The sequence below is a fragment of the Dendrobates tinctorius genome, unplaced genomic scaffold, assembly GCF_039654945.1.
Source record: "Dendrobates tinctorius isolate UK_male_01 unplaced genomic scaffold, ASM3965494v1 ptg000165l, whole genome shotgun sequence".
In the NCBI taxonomy this organism is placed as follows: domain Eukaryota; kingdom Metazoa; phylum Chordata; class Amphibia; order Anura; family Dendrobatidae; genus Dendrobates; species Dendrobates tinctorius.
The window spans coordinates 20,092,401-20,110,389 of record NW_027361832.1 but is presented as its reverse complement, the minus strand read 5'-3'; the positions used below and the strand labels follow the sequence as shown (position 1 = coordinate 20,110,389).

Genomic DNA, 17,989 nt, shown 5'->3' with positions numbered 1-17,989 from the left:
CCTCTATGCCTTTTTTCCATTCCCTTTCACAAGGGCACACATGCTTCTTTCCTCTTTTCATTTGCTTTCTCTCTTGCGCTATTTCGTCCGTGCAAACTGCCAGCATCCTTCTCATCACCGTGGGCCTCCAGCATTGTTGCTTATTTACTTTTAATACTAGGCTTCCTTTCAACAGGACCAGCGCCTCCCGCGGGCTTGGGGGCATCCGCCGGCAACCTGGAGGCCAGTTTACAGGCCGAAGCAAGCAGGACACCTTTGCAGGCAACACGACCCCCCTGAAGAGCAGCACACAGTCACTGGCAACCAGAATGGTGACCGGTCTGCAAACCCTGTCTTATGAGGAAAGGTTGCAGGATTTGGGAATGTTTAGTTTGCAAAAGAGAAGACTGAGAGGAGACTTAATAGCTGTCTACAAATATCTAAAGGGCTGTCACATTGTAGAAGGATCAACTTTATTCTCATTTGCACAAGGAAAGACTAGAAGCAATGGGATGAAACTGAATGGGAGGAGACACAGATTAGATATTAGAAAAATTTTTTTAACAGTTAGAGTGATCAATGAGTGGAACAGGCTGCCACGAGAAGTGGTGAGTTCTCCTTCAATGGAAGTCTTCAAACAGAGGCTGGACAGACATCTGACTGGGATGATTTAGCGAATCCTGCTTTGAGCAGGGGGTTGGACCAGATGGCCCAGGAGGTCCCTTCCAACTCTACGATTCTATGATTCTATCTCACCCTCTTCCTTCATTCGCTCCTGGACGTCTCAATCCGCCTCAAGTTGCGGCTGCTCCAGCTTGCGCCTTCTGTCACGTCCCCCCAGATGAATGGTTTAGCCTGCAGGAGACCCTGCGTGGAGCCATATTTAAAGACAAATGATGCTCGGGCCCTGCTGCGGCGCGTGGTTTCACTGCAAAACAAACAAAGACTGTAGGGGCGGCCCAGCCTTTGCATCGGCCCTTCGGAGCCCGCCTCCACATGGTCAGAGTTCTCGCCACCATGCGAGCCTGAGGCAGGCTGGCCAGGCGATGGACCAAGCCGTGTCTACTGGCCATACCACCCTGGATACGCCCGATCTCGTCCGAACTCGGAAGCAAAGCGGGGATGGGCTTGGACAGTACTTGGATGGGAGACCTCCTGGGAACACCGAGTGCTGTAGACCATTTTGATGACATTTTGCTCCCTGGCCCAGCTCGGCTAGTATACAGGGGCGCCTTATCAGACACCAACATTACCTAAGCTGGAAGCCCCAAGCCGCATAATGCCTCTGATGCCTCTGAGATGGTTTGCAGCTAGGGACGCTACCACGCCTCCTCGCATGCCTCACACCAAGCTCCTTGCCGCAGCTAAGAGTGCTTATTGACCCCTCGGCCTGCCTTCTGGAAATGAAGGCGTCATAAGCATCCTGGGCCGTTAAGGGGCCAGGCATTCAGCGGGCGCCCAGGGGATGATCTTTAGAGGCCGGCCGGCCGGCTGGCAGAAGTAACGTCTTCTTCTGCAAAGAAGCTTGTGTAACTAACCCAATCAGACGGCTGCCCAGGACCCAAATTCAGTACTAGTGTGGGGAGGAGGACCCCCATATAGTGTTTGGGCCGGAACCAAGGGGACCGCCATCAGAGTTATTGAAGGAAGCACAACAGGGGAATTACAAAGGGAGACATGCGACTGAGGTTGTCAGGGCAACAGGGGGAGGGGCTAGGGTAAAAGGAGCAGGGGACGCGCTGAAGTGGCAGTTGGGGAAGAGAGGGAGTGAAGGCAGGACACAGGGTGACTTGCAGGGGTACCGAGAGGAGCCTGCGAGGAGAAAGCGGCCGATTTACCGACAAGAGAGACGTGAGAGACTGTGCCCAGAGACTGCTCCCCGCTCCCGTTCTGAGAGAATTATCCCCGCTAAACCCCGCCTTAGAGAGAGAGGAACTATACCTCCGGTTGTGGCCGTGAGTACCGGTAACCAGGCCTCAGAGATCTGGGCCCTTCCCCCCAGCCTTCCCCCATCACGCCGACCCGGCCACCATTGGCCTCAAGATACGCCACCTTGTCACAGGCGGGATTAAAAGCTCGCTACCCTGGCTTAGGAAGAGACTCCTTGGTAAAGGACGGCTACAGGCCTTTCTGGGGAACTGCGTCATCACCGCGCGCCACCTCCATCATTTACTTCAGGGCCTGTTGAGACCCAACGGCATTGCTTTCTTCAGGGCCTGTTGCGCCCCAGCGGCAGTGTTTTCTTCAGGGTCTGTTGCACCCCAGCGGCAGCGTTTTCTTCAGGGTCTGTTGTGCCCCAGCGGAGGCGTTTTCTTCAGGGCCTGTTGCGCCCCAGCGGCAGCGTTTCCTTCAGGGCCTGTTGCGCCCCAGCGGCAGCGTTATCTTCAGGGCCTGTTGCGCCCCAATGTCCCCGTTTCCTTCAGGGCCTGTTGCGCCCCAGCGGCAGCGTTTCCTTCAGGGCTTGTTGCGCCCCAGCGGCAGCGTTTCCTTCAGGGCCTGTTGCGCCCCAACATCCCCGTTTTCTTCAGGACCTGTTGCGCCCCAACGTCCTCGTTTTCTTCAGGGCTTGTTGCCCCCCAACGGTATTATTTTCTTCAGGGCCTGTTGCCCCCACCGACATCACTTTCCTCAGGACAGCCGCCTCAGCGACCTCAACGCGGCCACGCTACCGAACCCAGCAGTCCCTGGAAGGCTAAGTGAAACTATATTGGGTTAAGATTGTTGAGTCCCTGCGTGGACTGTTGGTGTTGTACTTATTCCTTGTTTTGTTCAGCCTAGCCCTTCGGCTAGGGTTTTATAAAAGTAATTTCGAAAACCACCATTCGTTTAGTGTCTCGTCACTGCATCCTGCGAACCTGTCTGACCCTACACTAGGAAGGAGCGGGAGGGAATTGGGGGCATTTTCCTGCTAAGGCATGCAAATATTAATGATAATAAGACAGACAGGACAGTCTGACACTTGCTGGCGCTGAGGCTGCAGGGGCAAATAGGAGGTGTGGCCATGTGCAAGCATATGTGCGTGCTCGCTTGCAAGTGACTGTGCGCTTCCTAGGTGTGGCGCGCTGCAGACAGTCAAAGGGGTTGTTCCCTTTCATTAAATGTTCTTCCCAGGTTGCAGGCTTTTAGAAAGCAACAAACCGCCCTGTACTCACCCTACCCGGGTCCACCGGAGAGTCTCACTGCTGCTCCAGGTCTGTGGCATTGGCTGCGACGCTGATGTCACGTCAGCAGCCGATCAGTGAGCTCAGCGGCTCTGAGCGGGGCGTTCTGCCTACAACCCCTTTAAGAGAGCCAGCAAAAAAGTGAAGAGAAAGGAAATTACAAAAGGGCCTCTTGCTGAGCACTGGCGATAAGTGAGACAGTCCAAAAAGGAGCGCCAGCCAGGCGTGATTAAGGAACAGGTGCGCTCCTTTAGACCGGGTTCATTTCCAGCTCTGCAATTTTTTCTTGCTGAGCACTGGACAGGGCAGCCGGCAGCCAGACTGCATAGTAGAAAAGCAGCAAGTGAGAAGCTTGTCTCTGCCTACGGCCACACCACCCTGAACACGCCCGATCTCGTCTGATCTCGGAAGCTAAGCAGGGTCGGGCCTGGTTAGTACTTGGATGGGAGACCGCCTGGGAATACCAGGTGCTGTAGGCTTTTGCTTTTTCCTTCCACCAGCAGGGGTCACTGTCCTCTATTCCTTTTTTCCATTCCCTTTCACAAGGGCACACATGCTTCTTTCCTCTTTTCATTTGCTTTCTCTCTTGCGCTATTTCGTCCGTGCAAACTGCCAGCATCCTTCTCATCACCGTGGTCCTCCAGCATTGTTGCTTATTTACTTTTAATACTAGGCTTCCTTTCAACAGGACCAGCGCCTCCCGCGGGCTTGGGGGCATCCGCCGGCAACCTGGAGGCCAGTTTACAGGCCGAAGCAAGCAGGACACCTTTGCAGGCAACAAGACCCCCCTGAAGAGCAGCACACAGTCACTGGCAACCATCTCACCCTCTTCCTTCATTCGCTCCTGGACGTCTCAATCCGCCTCAAGTTGCGGCTCCTCAAGCTTGCTCCTTCTGTCACGTCCCCCCAGATGAATGGTTTATCCTGCAGGAGACCCTGCGTGGAGCCATATTTAAAGACAAATGATGCTCGGGCCCTGCTGCGGCGCGTGGTTTCACTGCAAAACAAACAAAGACTGTAGGGTCGGCCCAGCCTTTGCATCGGCCCTTCGGAGCCCGCCTCCACATGGTCAGAGTTCTCGCCACCACGCGAGCCTGAGGCAGGCTGGCCAGGCGATGGACCAAGCCGTGTCTACTGGCCATACCACCCTGGATACGCCCGAACTCGGAAGCAAAGCGGGGATGGGCTTGGACAGTACTTGGATGGTAGACCTCCTGGGAACACCGAGTGCTGTAGACCATTTTGATGACATTTTGCTCCCTGGCCCAGCTCGGCTAGTATACAGGGGCGCCTTATCAGACACCAACATAAGCTGGAAGCCCCAAGCTGCATAATGCCTCTGATGCCTCTGAGATGGTTTGCAGCTAGGGACGCTACCACGCCTCCTCGCATGCCTCACACCGAGCTCCTTGCCGCGGCTAAGAGTGCTTATTGATCCCTCAGCCTGCCTTCTGGAAATGATGGCGTCATAAGCATCCTGGGCCGTTAAGGGGCCAGGCATTCAGCGGGCGCCCAGGGGATGATTTTTAGAGGACGTCCGGCCGGCAGAAGTAACGTCTTCTTCTGCAAAGAAGCTTGTGTAACTAACCCAATCAAACGGCTGCCCAGGACCCAAATTCAGTACTAGGAAGGAGCGGGAGGGAATTGGGGGTATTTTCCTGCTAAGGCACGCAAATATTAATGATAATAAGACAGACAGGACAGTCTGACACTTGCTGGCGCTGAGGCTGCAGGGGCAAATAGGAGGTGTGGCCATGTGCAAGCATATGTGCGTGCTCGCTTGCAAGTGACTGTGCGCTTCCTAGGTGTGGCGCGCTGCAGACAGTCAAAGGGGTTGTTCCCTTTCATTAAACGTTCTTCCCAGGTTGCAGGCTTTTAGAAAGCAACAAACCGCCCTGTACTCACCCTACCCGGGTCCACCGGAGAGTCTCACCGCTGCTCCAGGTCTGTGGCATTGGCTGCGACGCTGACGTCACGTCAGCAGCCGATCAGTGAGCTCAGCGGCTCTGAGCGGGGCGTTCTGCCTACAACCCCTTTAAGAGAGCCAGCAAAAAAGTGAAGAGAAAGGAAATTACAAAAGTGCCTCTTGCTGAGCACTGGCGATAAGTGAGACAGTCCAAAAAGGAGCGCCAGCCAGGCGTGATTAAGGAACAGGTGCGCTCCTTTAGACCGGGTTCATTTCCAGCTCTGCATTTTTTTCTTGCTGAGCACTGGACAGGGCAGCCGGCAGCCAGACTGCATAGTAGAAAAGCAGCAAGTGAGAAGCCTGTCTCTGCCTACGGCCACACCACCCTGAACACGCCCGATCGCGTCTGATCTCGGAAGCTAAGCAGGGTCGTGCCTGGTTAGTACTTGGATGGGAGACCGCCTGGGAATACCAGGTGCTGTAGGCTTTTGCTTTTTCCTTCCTTCCACCAGCAGGGGTCACTGTCCTCTATGCCTTTTTTCCATTCCCTTTCACAAGGGCACACATGCTTCTTTCCTCTTTTCATTTGCTTTCTCTCTTGCGCTATTTCGTCCGTGCAAACTGCCAGCATCCTTCTCATCACCGTGGGCCTCCAGCATTGTTGCTTATTTACTTTTAATACTAGGCTTCCTTTCAACAGGACCAGCGCCTCCCGCGGGCTTGGGGGCATCCGCCAGCAACCTGGAGGCCAGTTTACAGGCCGAAGCAAGCAGGACACCTTTGCAGGCAACACGACCCCCCTGAAGAGCAGCACACAGTCACTGGCAACCAGAATGGTGACCGGTCTGCAAACCCTGTCTTATGAGGAAAGGTTGCAGGATTTGGGAATGTTTAGTTTGCAAAAGAGAAGACTGAGAGGAGACTTAATAGCTGTCTACAAATATCTAAAGGGCTGTCACATTGTAGAAGGATCAACTTTATTCTCATTTGCACAAGGAAAGACTAGAAGCAATGGGATGAAACTGAATGGGAGGAGACACAGATTAGATATTAGAAAAAATTTTTTAACAGTTAGAGTGATCAATGAGTGGAACAGGCTGCCACGAGAAGTGGTGAGTTCTCCTTCAATGGAAGTCTTCAAACAGAGGCTGGACAGACATCTGACTGGGATGATTTAGCGAATCCTGCTTTGAGCAGGGGGTTGGACCAGATGGCCCAGGAGGTCCCTTCCAACTCTACGATTCTATGATTCTATCTCACCCTCTTCCTTCATTCGCTCCTGGACGTCTCAATCCGCCTCAAGTTGCGGCTGCTCCAGCTTGCGCCTTCTGTCACGTCCCCCCAGATGAATGGTTTAGCCTGCAGGAGACCCTGCGTGGAGCCATATTTAAAGACAAATGATGCTCGGGCCCTGCTGCGGCGCGTGGTTTCACTGCAAAACAAACAAAGACTGTAGGGGCGGCCCAGCCTTTGCATCGGCCCTTCGGAGCCCGCCTCCACATGGTCAGAGTTCTCGCCACCATGCGAGCCTGAGGCAGGCTGGCCAGGCGATGGACCAAGCCGTGTCTACTGGCCATACCACCCTGGATACGCCCGATCTCGTCCGAACTCGGAAGCAAAGCGGGGATGGGCTTGGACAGTACTTGGATGGGAGACCTCCTGGGAACACCGAGTGCTGTAGACCATTTTGATGACATTTTGCTCCCTGGCCCAGCTCGGCTAGTATACAGGGGCGCCTTATCAGACACCAACATTACCTAAGCTGGAAGCCCCAAGCCGCATAATGCCTCTGATGCCTCTGAGATGGTTTGCAGCTAGGGACGCTACCACGCCTCCTCGCATGCCTCACACCAAGCTCCTTGCCGCAGCTAAGAGTGCTTATTGACCCCTCGGCCTGCCTTCTGGAAATGAAGGCGTCATAAGCATCCTGGGCCGTTAAGGGGCCAGGCATTCAGCGGGCGCCCAGGGGATGATCTTTAGAGGCCGGCCGGCCGGCTGGCAGAAGTAACGTCTTCTTCTGCAAAGAAGCTTGTGTAACTAACCCAATCAGACGGCTGCCCAGGACCCAAATTCAGTACTAGTGTGGGGAGGAGGACCCCCATATAGTGTTTGGGCCGGAACCAAGGGGACCGCCATCAGAGTTATTGAAGGAAGCACAACAGGGGAATTACAAAGGGAGACATGCGACTGAGGTTGTCAGGGCAACAGGGGGAGGGGCTAGGGTAAAAGGAGCAGGGGACGCGCTGAAGTGGCAGTTGGGGAAGAGAGGGAGTGAAGGCAGGACACAGGGTGACTTGCAGGGGTACCGAGAGGAGCCTGCGAGGAGAAAGCGGCCGATTTACCGACAAGAGAGACGTGAGAGACTGTGCCCAGAGACTGCTCCCCGCTCCCGTTCTGAGAGAATTATCCCCGCTAAACCCCGCCTTAGAGAGAGAGGAACTATACCTCCGGTTGTGGCCGTGAGTACCGGTAACCAGGCCTCAGAGATCTGGGCCCTTCCCCCCAGCCTTCCCCCATCACGCCGACCCGGCCACCATTGGCCTCAAGATACGCCACCTTGTCACAGGCGGGATTAAAGGCTCGCTACCCTGGCTTAGGAAGAGACTCCTTGGTAAAGGACGGCTACAGGCCTTTCTGGGGAACTGCGTCATCACCGCGCGCCACCTCCATCATTTACTTCAGGGCCTGTTGAGACCCAACGGCATTGCTTTCTTCAGGGCCTGTTGCGCCCCAGCGGCAGTGTTTTCTTCAGGGCCTGTTGCACCCCAGCGGCAGCGTTTTCTTCAGGGCCTGTTGTGCCCCAGCGGAGGCGTTTTCTTCAGGGCCTGTTGCGCCCCAGCGGCAGCGTTTCCTTCAGGGCCTGTTGCGCCCCAACGGCAGCGTTATCTTCAGGGCCTGTTGCGCCCCAATGTCCCCGTTTCCTTCAGGGCCTGTTGCGCCCCAGCGGCAGCGTTTCCTTCAGGGCTTGTTGCGCCCCAGCGGCAGCGTTTCCTTCAGGGCCTGTTGCGCCCCAACGTCCCCGTTTTCTTCAGGACCTGTTGCGCCCCAACGTCCTCGTTTTCTTCAGGGCTTGTTGCCCCCCAACGGAATTATTTTCTTCAGGGCCTGTTGCCCCCACCGACATCACTTTCCTCAGGACAGCCGCCTCAGCGACCTCAACGCGGCCACGCTACCGAACCCAGCAGTCCCTGGAAGGCTAAGTGAAACTATATTGGGTTAAGATTGTTGAGTCCCTGCGTGGACTGTTGGTGATGTACTTATTCCTTGTTTTGTTCAGCCTAGCCCTTCGGCTAGGGTTTTATAAAAGTAATTTCGAAAACCACCATTCGTTTAGTGTCTCGTCACTGCATCCTGCGAACCTGTCCGACCCTACACTAGGAAGGAGCGGGAGGGAATTGGGGGCATTTTCCTGCTAAGGCACGCAAATATTAATGATAATAAGACAGACAGGACAGTCTGACACTTGCTGGCGCTGAGGCTGCAGGGGCAAATAGGAGGTGTGGCCATGTGCAAGCATATGTGCGTGCTCGCTTGCAAGTGACTGTGCGCTTCCTAGGTGTGGCGCGCTGCAGACAGTCAAAGGGGTTGTTCCCTTTCATTAAATGTTCTTCCCAGGTTGCAGGCTTTTAGAAAGCAACAAACCGCCCTGTACTCACCCTACCCGGGTCCACCGGAGAGTCTCACTGCTGCTCCAGGTCTGTGGCATTGGCTGCGACGCTGATGTCACGTCAGCAGCCGATCAGTGAGCTCAGCGGCTCTGAGCGGGGCGTTCTGCCTACAACCCCTTTAAGAGAGCCAGCAAAAAAGTGAAGAGAAAGGAAATTACAAAAGGGCCTCTTGCTGAGCACTGGCGATAAGTGAGACAGTCCAAAAAGGAGCGCCAGCCAGGCGTGATTAAGGAACAGGTGCGCTCCTTTAGACCGGGTTCATTTCCAGCTCTGCAATTTTTTCTTGCTGAGCACTGGACAGGGCAGCCGGCAGCCAGACTGCATAGTAGAAAAGCAGCAAGTGAGAAGCTTGTCTCTGCCTACGGCCACACCACCCTGAACACGCCTGATCTCGGAAGCTAAGCAGGGTCGGGCCTGGTTAGTACTTGGATGGGAGACCGCCTGGGAATACCAGGTGCTGTAGGCTTTTGCTTTTTCCTTCCTTCCACCAGCAGGGGTCACTGTCCTCTATTCCTTTTTTCCATTCCCTTTCACAAGGGCACACATGCTTCTTTCCTCTTTTCATTTGCTTTCTCTCTTGCGCTATTTCGTCCGTGCAAACTGCCAGCATCCTTCTCATCACCGTGGTCCTCCAGCATTGTTGCTTATTTACTTTTAATACTAGGCTTCCTTTCAACAGGACCAGCGCCTCCCGCGGGCTTGGGGGCATCCGCCGGCAACCTGGAGGCCAGTTTACAGGCCAAAGCAAGCAGGACACCTTTGCAGGCAACACGACCCCCCTGAAGAGCAGCACACAGTCACTGGCAACCAGAATGGTGACCGGTCTGCAAACCCTGTCTTATGAGGAAAGGTTGCAGGATTTGGGAATGTTTAGTTTGCAAAAGAGAAGACTGAGAGGAGACTTAATAGCTGTCTACAAATATCTAAAGGGCTGTCACATTGTAGAAGGATCAACTTTATTCTCATTTGCACAAGGAAAGACTAGAAGCAATGTGATGAAACTGAATGGGAGGAGACACAGATTAGATATTAGAAATTTTTTTTTAACAGTTAGAGTGATCAATGAGTGGAACAGGCTGCCACGAGAAGTGGTGAGTTCTCCTTCAATGGAAGTCTTCAAACAGAGGCTGGACAGACATCTGACTGGGATGATTTAGCGAATCCTGCTTTGAGCAGGGGGTTGGACCAGATGGCCCAGGAGGTCCCTTCCAACTCTACGATTCTATGATTCTATCTCACCCTCTTCCTTCATTCGCCCCTGGACGTCTCAATCCGCCTCAAGTTGCGGCTGCTCCAGCTTGCGCCTTCTGTCACGTCCCCCCAGATGAATGGTTTAGCCTGCAGGAGACCCTGCGTGGAGCCATATTTAAAGACAAATGATGCTCGGGCCCTGCTGCGGCGCGTGGTTTCACTGCAAAACAAACAAAGACTGTAGGGGCGGCCCAGCCTTTGCATCGGCCCTTCGGAGCCCGCCTCCACATGGTCAGAGTTCTCGCCACCATGCGAGCCTGAGGCAGGCTGGCCAGGCGATGGACCAAGCCGTGTCTACTGGTCATACCACCCTGGATACGCCCGATCTCGTCCGAACTCGGAAGCAAAGCGGGGATGGGCTTGGACAGTACTTGGATGGGAGACCTCCTGGGAACACCGAGTGCTGTAGACCATTTTGATGACATTTTGCTCCCTGGCCCAGCTCGGCTAGTATACAGGGGCGCCTTATCAGACACCAACATTACCTAAGCTGGAAGCCCCAAGCCGCATAATGCCTCTGATGCCTCTGAGATGGTTTGCAGCTAGGGACGCTACCACGCCTCCTCGCATGCCTCACACCAAGCTCCTTGCCGCAGCTAAGAGTGCTTATTGACCCCTCGGCCTGCCTTCTGGAAATGAAGGCGTCATAAGCATCCTGGGCCGTTAAGGGGCCAGGCATTCAGCGGGCGCCCAGGGGATGATCTTTAGAGGCCGGCCGGCCGGCTGGCAGAAGTAACGTCTTCTTCTGCAAAGAAGCTTGTGTAACTAACCCAATCAGACGGCTGCCCAGGACCCAAATTCAGTACTAGTGTGGGGAGGAGGACCCCCATATAGTGTTTGGGCCGGAACCAAGGGGACCGCCATCAGAGTTATTGAAGGAAGCACAACAGGGGAATTACAAAGGGAGACATGCGACTGAGGTTGTCAGGGCAACAGGGGGAGGGGCTAGGGTAAAAGGAGCAGGGGACGCGCTGAAGTGGCAGTTGGGGAAGAGAGGGAGTGAAGGCAGGACACAGGGTGACTTGCAGGGGTACCGAGAGGAGCCTGCGAGGAGAAAGCGGCCGATTTACCGACAAGAGAGACGTGAGAGACTGTGCCCAGAGACTGCTCCCCGCTCCCGTTCTGAGAGAATTATCCCCGCTAAACCCCGCCTTAGAGAGAGAGGAACTATACCTCCGGTTGTGGCCGTGAGTACCGGTAACCAGGCCTCAGAGATCTGGGCCCTTCCCCCCAGCCTTCCCCCATCACGCCGACCCGGCCACCATTGGCCTCAAGATACGCCACCTTGTCACAGGCGGGATTAAAAGCTCGCTACCCTGGCTTAGGAAGAGACTCCTTGGTAAAGGACGGCTACAGGCCTTTCTGGGGAACTGCGTCATCACCGCGCGCCACCTCCATCATTTACTTCAGGGCCTGTTGAGACCCAACGGCATTGCTTTCTTCAGGGCCTGTTGCGCCCCAGCGGCAGTGTTTTCTTCAGGGCCTGTTGCACCCCAGCGGCAGCGTTTTCTTCAGGGTCTGTTGTGCCCCAGCGGAGGCGTTTTCTTCAGGGCCTGTTGCGCCCCAGCGGCAGCGTTATCTTCAGGGCCTGTTGCGCCCCAATGTCCCCGTTTCCTTCAGGGCCTGTTGCGCCCCAGCGGCAGCGTTTCCTTCAGGGCTTGTTGCGCCCCAGCGGCAGCGTTTCCTTCAGGGCCTGTTGCGCCCCAACGTCCCCGTTTTCTTCAGGACCTGTTGCGCCCCAACGTCCTCGTTTTCTTCAGGGCTTGTTGCCCCCCAACGGTATTATTTTCTTCAGGGCCTGTTGCCCCCACCGACATCACTTTCCTCAGGACAGCCGCCTCAGCGACCTCAACGCGGCCACGCTACCGAACCCAGCAGTCCCTGAAAGGCTAAGTGAAACTATATTGGGTTAAGATTGTTGAGTCCCTGCGTGGACTGTTGGTGTTGTACTTATTCCTTGTTTTGTTCAGCCTAGCCCTTCGGCTAGGGTTTTATAAAAGTAATTTCGAAAACCACCATTCGTTTAGTGTCTCGTCACTGCATCCTGCGAACCTGTCCGACCCTACACTAGGAAGGAGCGGGAGGTAATTGGGGGCATTTTCCTGCTAAGGCATGCAAATATTAATGATAATAAGACAGACAGGACAGTCTGACACTTGCTGGCGCTGAGGCTGCAGGGGCAAATAGGAGGTGTGGCCATGTGCAAGCATATGTGCGTGCTCGCTTGCAAGTGACTGTGCGCTTCCTAGGTGTGGCGCGCTGCAGACAGTCAAAGGGGTTGTTCCCTTTCATTAAACGTTCTTCCCAGGTTGCAGGCTTTTAGAAAGCAACAAACCGCCCTGTACTCACCCTACCCGGGTCCACCGGAGAGTCTCACCGCTGCTCCAGGTCTGTGGCATTGGCTGCGACGCTGACGTCACGTCAGCAGCCGATCAGTGAGCTCAGCGGCTCTGAGCGGGGCGTTCTGCCTACAACCCCTTTAAGAGAGCCAGCAAAAAAGTGAAGACAAAGGAAATTACAAAAGGGCCTCTTGCTGAGCACTGGCGATAAGTGAGAAAGTCCAAAAAGGAGCGCCAGCCAGGCGTGATTAAGGAACAGGTGCGCTCCTTTAGACCGGGTTCATTTCCAGCTCTGCATTTTTTTCTTGCTGAGCACTGGACAGGGCAGCCTGCAGCCAGACTGCATAGTAGAAAAGCAGCAAGTGAGAAGCCTGTCTCTGCCTACGGCCACACCACCCTGAACACGCCCGATCTTGTCTGATCTCGGAAGCTAAGCAGGGTCGGGCCTGGTTAGTACTTGGATGGGAGACCGCCTGGGAATACCAGGTGCTGTAGGCTTTTGCTTTTTCCTTCCTTCCACCAGCAGGGGTCACTGTCCTCTATGCCTTTTTTCCATTCCCTTTCACAAGGGCACACATGCTTCTTTCCTCTTTTCATTTGCTTTCTCTCTTGCGCTATTTCGTCCGTGCAAACTGCCAGCATCCTTCTCATCACCGTGGGCCTCCAGCATTGTTGCTTATTTACTTTTAATACTAGGCTTCCTTTCAACAGGACCAGCGCCTCCCGCGGGCTTGGGGGCATCCGCCGGCAACCTGGAGGCCAGTTTACAGGCCGAAGCAAGCAGGACACCTTTGCAGGCAACACGACCCCCCTGAAGAGCAGCACACAGTCACTGGCAACCAGAATGGTGACCGGTCTGCAAACCCTGTCTTATGAGGAAAGGTTGCAGGATTTGGGAATGTTTAGTTTGCAAAAGAGAAGACTGAGAGGAGACTTAATAGCTGTCTACAAATATCTAAAGGGCTGTCACATTGTAGAAGGATCAACTTTATTCTCATTTGCACAAGGAAAGACTAGAAGCAATGGGATGAAACTGAATGGGAGGAGACACAGATTAGATATTAGAAATTTTTTTTTAACAGTTAGAGTGATCAATGAGTGGAACAGGCTGCCACGAGAAGTGGTGAGTTCTCCTTCAATGGAAGTCTTCAAACAGAGGCTGGACAGACATCTGACTGGGATGATTTAGCGAATCCTGCTTTGAGCAGGGGGTTGGACCAGATGGCCCAGGAGGTCCCTTCCAACTCTACGATTCTATGATTCTATCTCACCCTCTTCCTTCATTCGCTCCTGGACGTCTCAATCCGCCTCAAGTTGCGGCTGCTCCAGCTTGCGCCTTCTGTCACGTCCCCCCAGATGAATGGTTTAGCCTGCAGGAGACCCTGCGTGGAGCCATATTTAAAGACAAATGATGCTCGGGCCCTGCTGCGGCGCGTGGTTTCACTGCAAAACAAACAAAGACTGTAGGGGCGGCCCAGCCTTTGCATCGGCCCTTCGGAGCCCGCCTCCACATGGTCAGAGTTCTCGCCACCATGCGAGCCTGAGGCAGGCTGGCCAGGCGATGGACCAAGCCGTGTCTACTGGCCATACCACCCTGGATACGCCCGATCTCGTCCGAACTCGGAAGCAAAGCGGGGATGGGCTTGGACAGTACTTGGATGGGAGACCTCCTGGGAACACCGAGTGCTGTAGACCATTTTGATGACATTTTGCTCCCTGGCCCAGCTCGGCTAGTATACAGGGGCGCCTTATCAGACACCAACATTACCTAAGCTGGAAGCCCCAAGCCGCATAATGCCTCTGATGCCTCTGAGATGGTTTGCAGCTAGGGACGCTACCACGCCTCCTCGCATGCCTCACACCAAGCTCCTTGCCGCAGCTAAGAGTGCTTATTGACCCCTCGGCCTGCCTTCTGGAAATGAAGGCGTCATAAGCATCCTGGGCCGTTAAGGGGCCAGGCATTCAGCGGGCGCCCAGGGGATGATCTTTAGAGGCCGGCCGGCCGGCTGGCAGAAGTAACGTCTTCTTCTGCAAAGAAGCTTGTGTAACTAACCCAATCAGACGGCTGCCCAGGACCCAAATTCAGTACTAGTGTGGGGAGGAGGACCCCCATATAGTGTTTGGGCCGGAACCAAGGGTACCGCCATCAGAGTTATTGAAGGAAGCACAACAGGGGAATTACAAAGGGAGACATGCGACTGAGGTTGTCAGGGCAACAGGGGGAGGGGCTAGGGTAAAAGGAGCAGGGGACGCGCTGAAGTGGCAGTTGGGGAAGAGAGGGAGTGAAGGCAGGACACAGGGTGACTTGCAGGGGTACGGAGAGGAGCCTGCGAGGAGAAAGCGGCCGATTTACCGACAAGAGAGACGTGAGAGACTGTGCCCAGAGACTGCTCCCCGCTCCCGTTCTGAGAGAATTATCCCCGCTAAACCCCGCCTTAGAGAGAGAGGAACTATACCTCCGGTTGTGGCCGTGAGTACCGGTAACCAGGCCTCAGAGATCTGGGCCCTTCCCCCCAGCCTTCCCCCATCACGCCGACCCGGCCACCATTGGCCTCAAGATACGCCACCTTGTCACAGGCGGGATTAAAGGCTCGCTACCCTGGCTTAGGAAGAGACTCCTTGGTAAAGGACGGCTACAGGCCTTTCTGGGGAACTGCGTCATCACCGCGCGCCACCTCCATCATTTACTTCAGGGCCTGTTGAGACCCAACGGCATTGCTTTCTTCAGGGCCTGTTGCGCCCCAGCGGCAGTGTTTTCTTCAGGGCCTGTTGCACCCCAGCGGCAGCGTTTTCTTCAGGGCCTGTTGTGCCCCAGCGGAGGCGTTTTCTTCAGGGCCTGTTGCGCCCCAGCGGCAGCGTTTCCTTCAGGGCCTGTTGCGCCCCAGCGGCAGCGTTATCTTCAGGGCCTGTTGCGCCCCAATGTCCCCGTTTCCTTCAGGGCCTGTTGCGCCCCAGCCGCAGCGTTTCCTTCAGGGCTTGTTGCGCCCCAGCGGCAGCGTTTCCTTCAGGGCCTGTTGCGCCCCAACGTCCCCGTTTTCTTCAGGACCTGTTGCGCCCCAACGTCCTCGTTTTCTTCAGGGCTTGTTGCCCCCCAACGGTATTATTTTCTTCAGGGCCTGTTGCCCCCACCGACATCACTTTCCTCAGGACAGCCGCCTCAGCGACCTCAACGCTGCCACGCTACCGAACCCAGCAGTCCCTGGAAGGCTAAGTGAAACTATATTGGGTTAAGATTGTTGAGTCCCTGCGTGGACTGTTGGTGTTGTACTTATTCCTTGTTTTGTTCAGCCTAGCCCTTCGGCTAGGGTTTTATAAAAGTAATTTCGAAAACCACCATTCGTTTAGTGTCTCGTCACTGCATCCTGCGAACCTGTCCGACCCTACACTAGGAAGGAGCGGGAGGGAATTGGGGGCATTTTCCTGCTAAGGCACGCAAATATTAATGATAATAAGACAGACAGGACAGTCTGACACTTGCTGGCGCTGAGGCTGCAGGGGCAAATAGGAGGTGTGGCCATGTGCAAGCATATGTGCGTGTTCGCTTGCAAGTGACTGTGCGCTTCCTAGGTGTGGCGCGCTGCAGACAGTCAAAGGGGTTGTTCCCTTTCATTAAACGTTCTTCCCAGGTTGCAGGCTTTTAGAAAGCAACAAACCGCCCTGTACTCACCCTACCCGGGTCCACCGGAGAGTCTCACCGTTGCTCCAGGTCTGTGGCATTGGCTGCGACGCTGACGTCACGTCAGCAGCCGATCAGTGAGCTCAGCGGCTCTGAGCGGGGCATTCTGCCTACAACCCCTTTAAGAGAGCCAGCAAAAAAGTGAAGACAAAGGAAATTACAAAAGGGCCTCTTGCTGAGCACAGGCGATAAGTGAGACAGTCCAAAAAGGAGCGCCAGCCAGGCGTGATTAAGGAACAGGTGCGCTCCTTTAGACCGGGTTCATTTCCAGCTCTGCATTTTTTTCTTGCTGAGCACTGGACAGGGCAGCCGGCAGCCAGACTGCATAGTAGAAAAGCAGCAAGTGAGAAGCTTGTCTCTGCCTACGGCCACACCACCCTGAACACGCCCGATCTCGTCTGATCTCGGAAGCTAAGCAGGGTCGGGCCTGGTTAGTACTTGGATGGGAGACCGCCTGGGAATACCAGGTGCTGTAGGCTTTTGCTTTTTCCTTCCTTCCACCAGCAGGGGTCACTGTCCTCTATGCCTTTTTTCCATTCCCTTTCACAAGGGCACACATGCTTCTTTCCTCTTTTCATTTGCTTTCTCTCTTGCGCTATTTCGTCCGTGCAAACTGCCAGCATCCTTCTCATCACCGTGGGCCTCCAGCATTGTTGCTTATTTACTTTTAATACTAGGCTTCCTTTCAACAGGACCAGCGCCTCCCGCGGGCTTGGGGGCATCCGCCGGCAACCTGGAGGCCAGTTTACAGGCCGAAGCAAGCAGGACACCTTTGCAGGCAACACGACCCCCCTGAAGAGCAGCACACAGTCACTGGCAACCAGAATGGTGACCGGTCTGCAAACCCTGTCTTATGAGGAAAGGTTGCAGGATTTGGGAATGTTTAGTTTGCAAAAGAGAAGACTGAGAGGAGACTTAATAGCTGTCTACAAATATCTAAAGGGCTGTCACATTGTAGAAGGATCAACTTTATTCTCATTTGCACAAGGAAAGACTAGAAGCAATGGGATGAAACTGAATGGGAGGAGACACAGATTAGATATTAGAAAAATTTTTTTAACAGTTAGAGTGATCAATGAGTGGAACAGGCTGCCACGAGAAGTGGTGAGTTCTCCTTCAATGGAAGTCTTCAAACAGAGGCTGGACAGACATCTGACTGGGATGATTTAGCGAATCCTGCTTTGAGCAGGGGGTTGGACCAGATGGCCCAGGAGGTCCCTTCCAACTCTACGATTCTATGATTCTATCTCACCCTCTTCCTTCATTCGCTCCTGGACGTCTCAATCCGCCTCAAGTTGCGGCTGCTCCAGCTTGCGCCTTCTGTCACGTCCCCCCAGATGAATGGTTTAGCCTGCAGGAGACCCTGCGTGGAGCCATATTTAAAGACAAATGATGCTCGGGCCCTGCTGCGGCGCGTGGTTTCACTGCAAAACAAACAAAGACTGTAGGGGCGGCCCAGCCTTTGCATCGGCCCTTCGGAGCCCGCCTCCACATGGTCAGAGTTCTCGCCACCATGCGAGCCTGAGGCAGGCTGGCCAGGCGATGGACCAAGCCGTGTCTACTGGCCATACCACCCTGGATACGCCCGATCTCGTCCGAACTCGGAAGCAAAGCGGGGATGGGCTTGGACAGTACTTGGATGGGAGACCTCCTGGGAACACCGAGTGCTGTAGACCATTTTGATGACATTTTGCTCCCTGGCCCAGTTCGGCTAGTATACAGGGGCGCCTTATCAGACACCAACATTACCTAAGCTGGAAGCCCCAAGCCGCATAATGCCTCTGATGCCTCTGAGATGGTTTGCAGCTAGGGACGCTACCACGCCTCCTCGCATGCCTCACACCAAGCTCCTTGCCGCAGCTAAGAGTGCTTATTGACCCCTCGGCCTGCCTTCTGGAAATGAAGGCGTCATAAGCATCCTGGGCCGTTAAGGGGTCAGGCATTCAGCGGGCGCCCAGGGGATGATCTTTAGAGGCCGGCCGGCCGGCTGGCAGAAGTAACGTCTTCTT

General features: G+C 54.7%; 9 non-coding genes and 2 pseudogenes across 9 annotated transcripts; all 11 read left to right on the top strand.

Moving 5' to 3' along the window:
• The first annotated feature begins 1,039 nt into the window (after positions 1–1,039).
• LOC141053368 (5S ribosomal RNA) lies at positions 1,040–1,159 on the top strand. The gene has a single exon (XR_012221109.1). It is a non-coding gene; the product is annotated as a 5S ribosomal RNA (ribosomal RNA).
• Positions 1,160–3,500: 2,341 nt separating this feature from the next.
• On the top strand, positions 3,501–3,619 carry LOC141053411 (5S ribosomal RNA). Its single transcript, XR_012221148.1, has one exon. It is a non-coding gene; the product is annotated as a 5S ribosomal RNA (ribosomal RNA).
• Positions 3,620–4,269: 650 nt separating this feature from the next.
• Positions 4,270–4,379, top strand: LOC141053524 (5S ribosomal RNA; annotated as a pseudogene).
• Positions 4,380–5,414: 1,035 nt separating this feature from the next.
• On the top strand, positions 5,415–5,533 carry LOC141053322 (5S ribosomal RNA). The gene has a single exon (XR_012221067.1). It is a non-coding gene; the product is annotated as a 5S ribosomal RNA (ribosomal RNA).
• A 1,077-nt stretch (positions 5,534–6,610) lies between these two features.
• LOC141053367 (5S ribosomal RNA) lies at positions 6,611–6,730 on the top strand. Its single transcript, XR_012221108.1, has one exon. It is a non-coding gene; the product is annotated as a 5S ribosomal RNA (ribosomal RNA).
• Positions 6,731–9,071: 2,341 nt separating this feature from the next.
• On the top strand, positions 9,072–9,180 carry LOC141053481 (5S ribosomal RNA; annotated as a pseudogene).
• A 1,077-nt stretch (positions 9,181–10,257) lies between these two features.
• Positions 10,258–10,377, top strand: LOC141053438 (5S ribosomal RNA). The gene has a single exon (XR_012221172.1). It is a non-coding gene; the product is annotated as a 5S ribosomal RNA (ribosomal RNA).
• Positions 10,378–12,683: 2,306 nt separating this feature from the next.
• Positions 12,684–12,802, top strand: LOC141053287 (5S ribosomal RNA). Its single transcript, XR_012221036.1, has one exon. It is a non-coding gene; the product is annotated as a 5S ribosomal RNA (ribosomal RNA).
• A 1,077-nt stretch (positions 12,803–13,879) lies between these two features.
• Positions 13,880–13,999, top strand: LOC141053366 (5S ribosomal RNA). Its single transcript, XR_012221107.1, has one exon. It is a non-coding gene; the product is annotated as a 5S ribosomal RNA (ribosomal RNA).
• Positions 14,000–16,340: 2,341 nt separating this feature from the next.
• LOC141053399 (5S ribosomal RNA) lies at positions 16,341–16,459 on the top strand. The gene has a single exon (XR_012221137.1). It is a non-coding gene; the product is annotated as a 5S ribosomal RNA (ribosomal RNA).
• Positions 16,460–17,536: 1,077 nt separating this feature from the next.
• Positions 17,537–17,656, top strand: LOC141053365 (5S ribosomal RNA). The gene has a single exon (XR_012221106.1). It is a non-coding gene; the product is annotated as a 5S ribosomal RNA (ribosomal RNA).
• Positions 17,657–17,989: the final 333 nt, after the last annotated feature.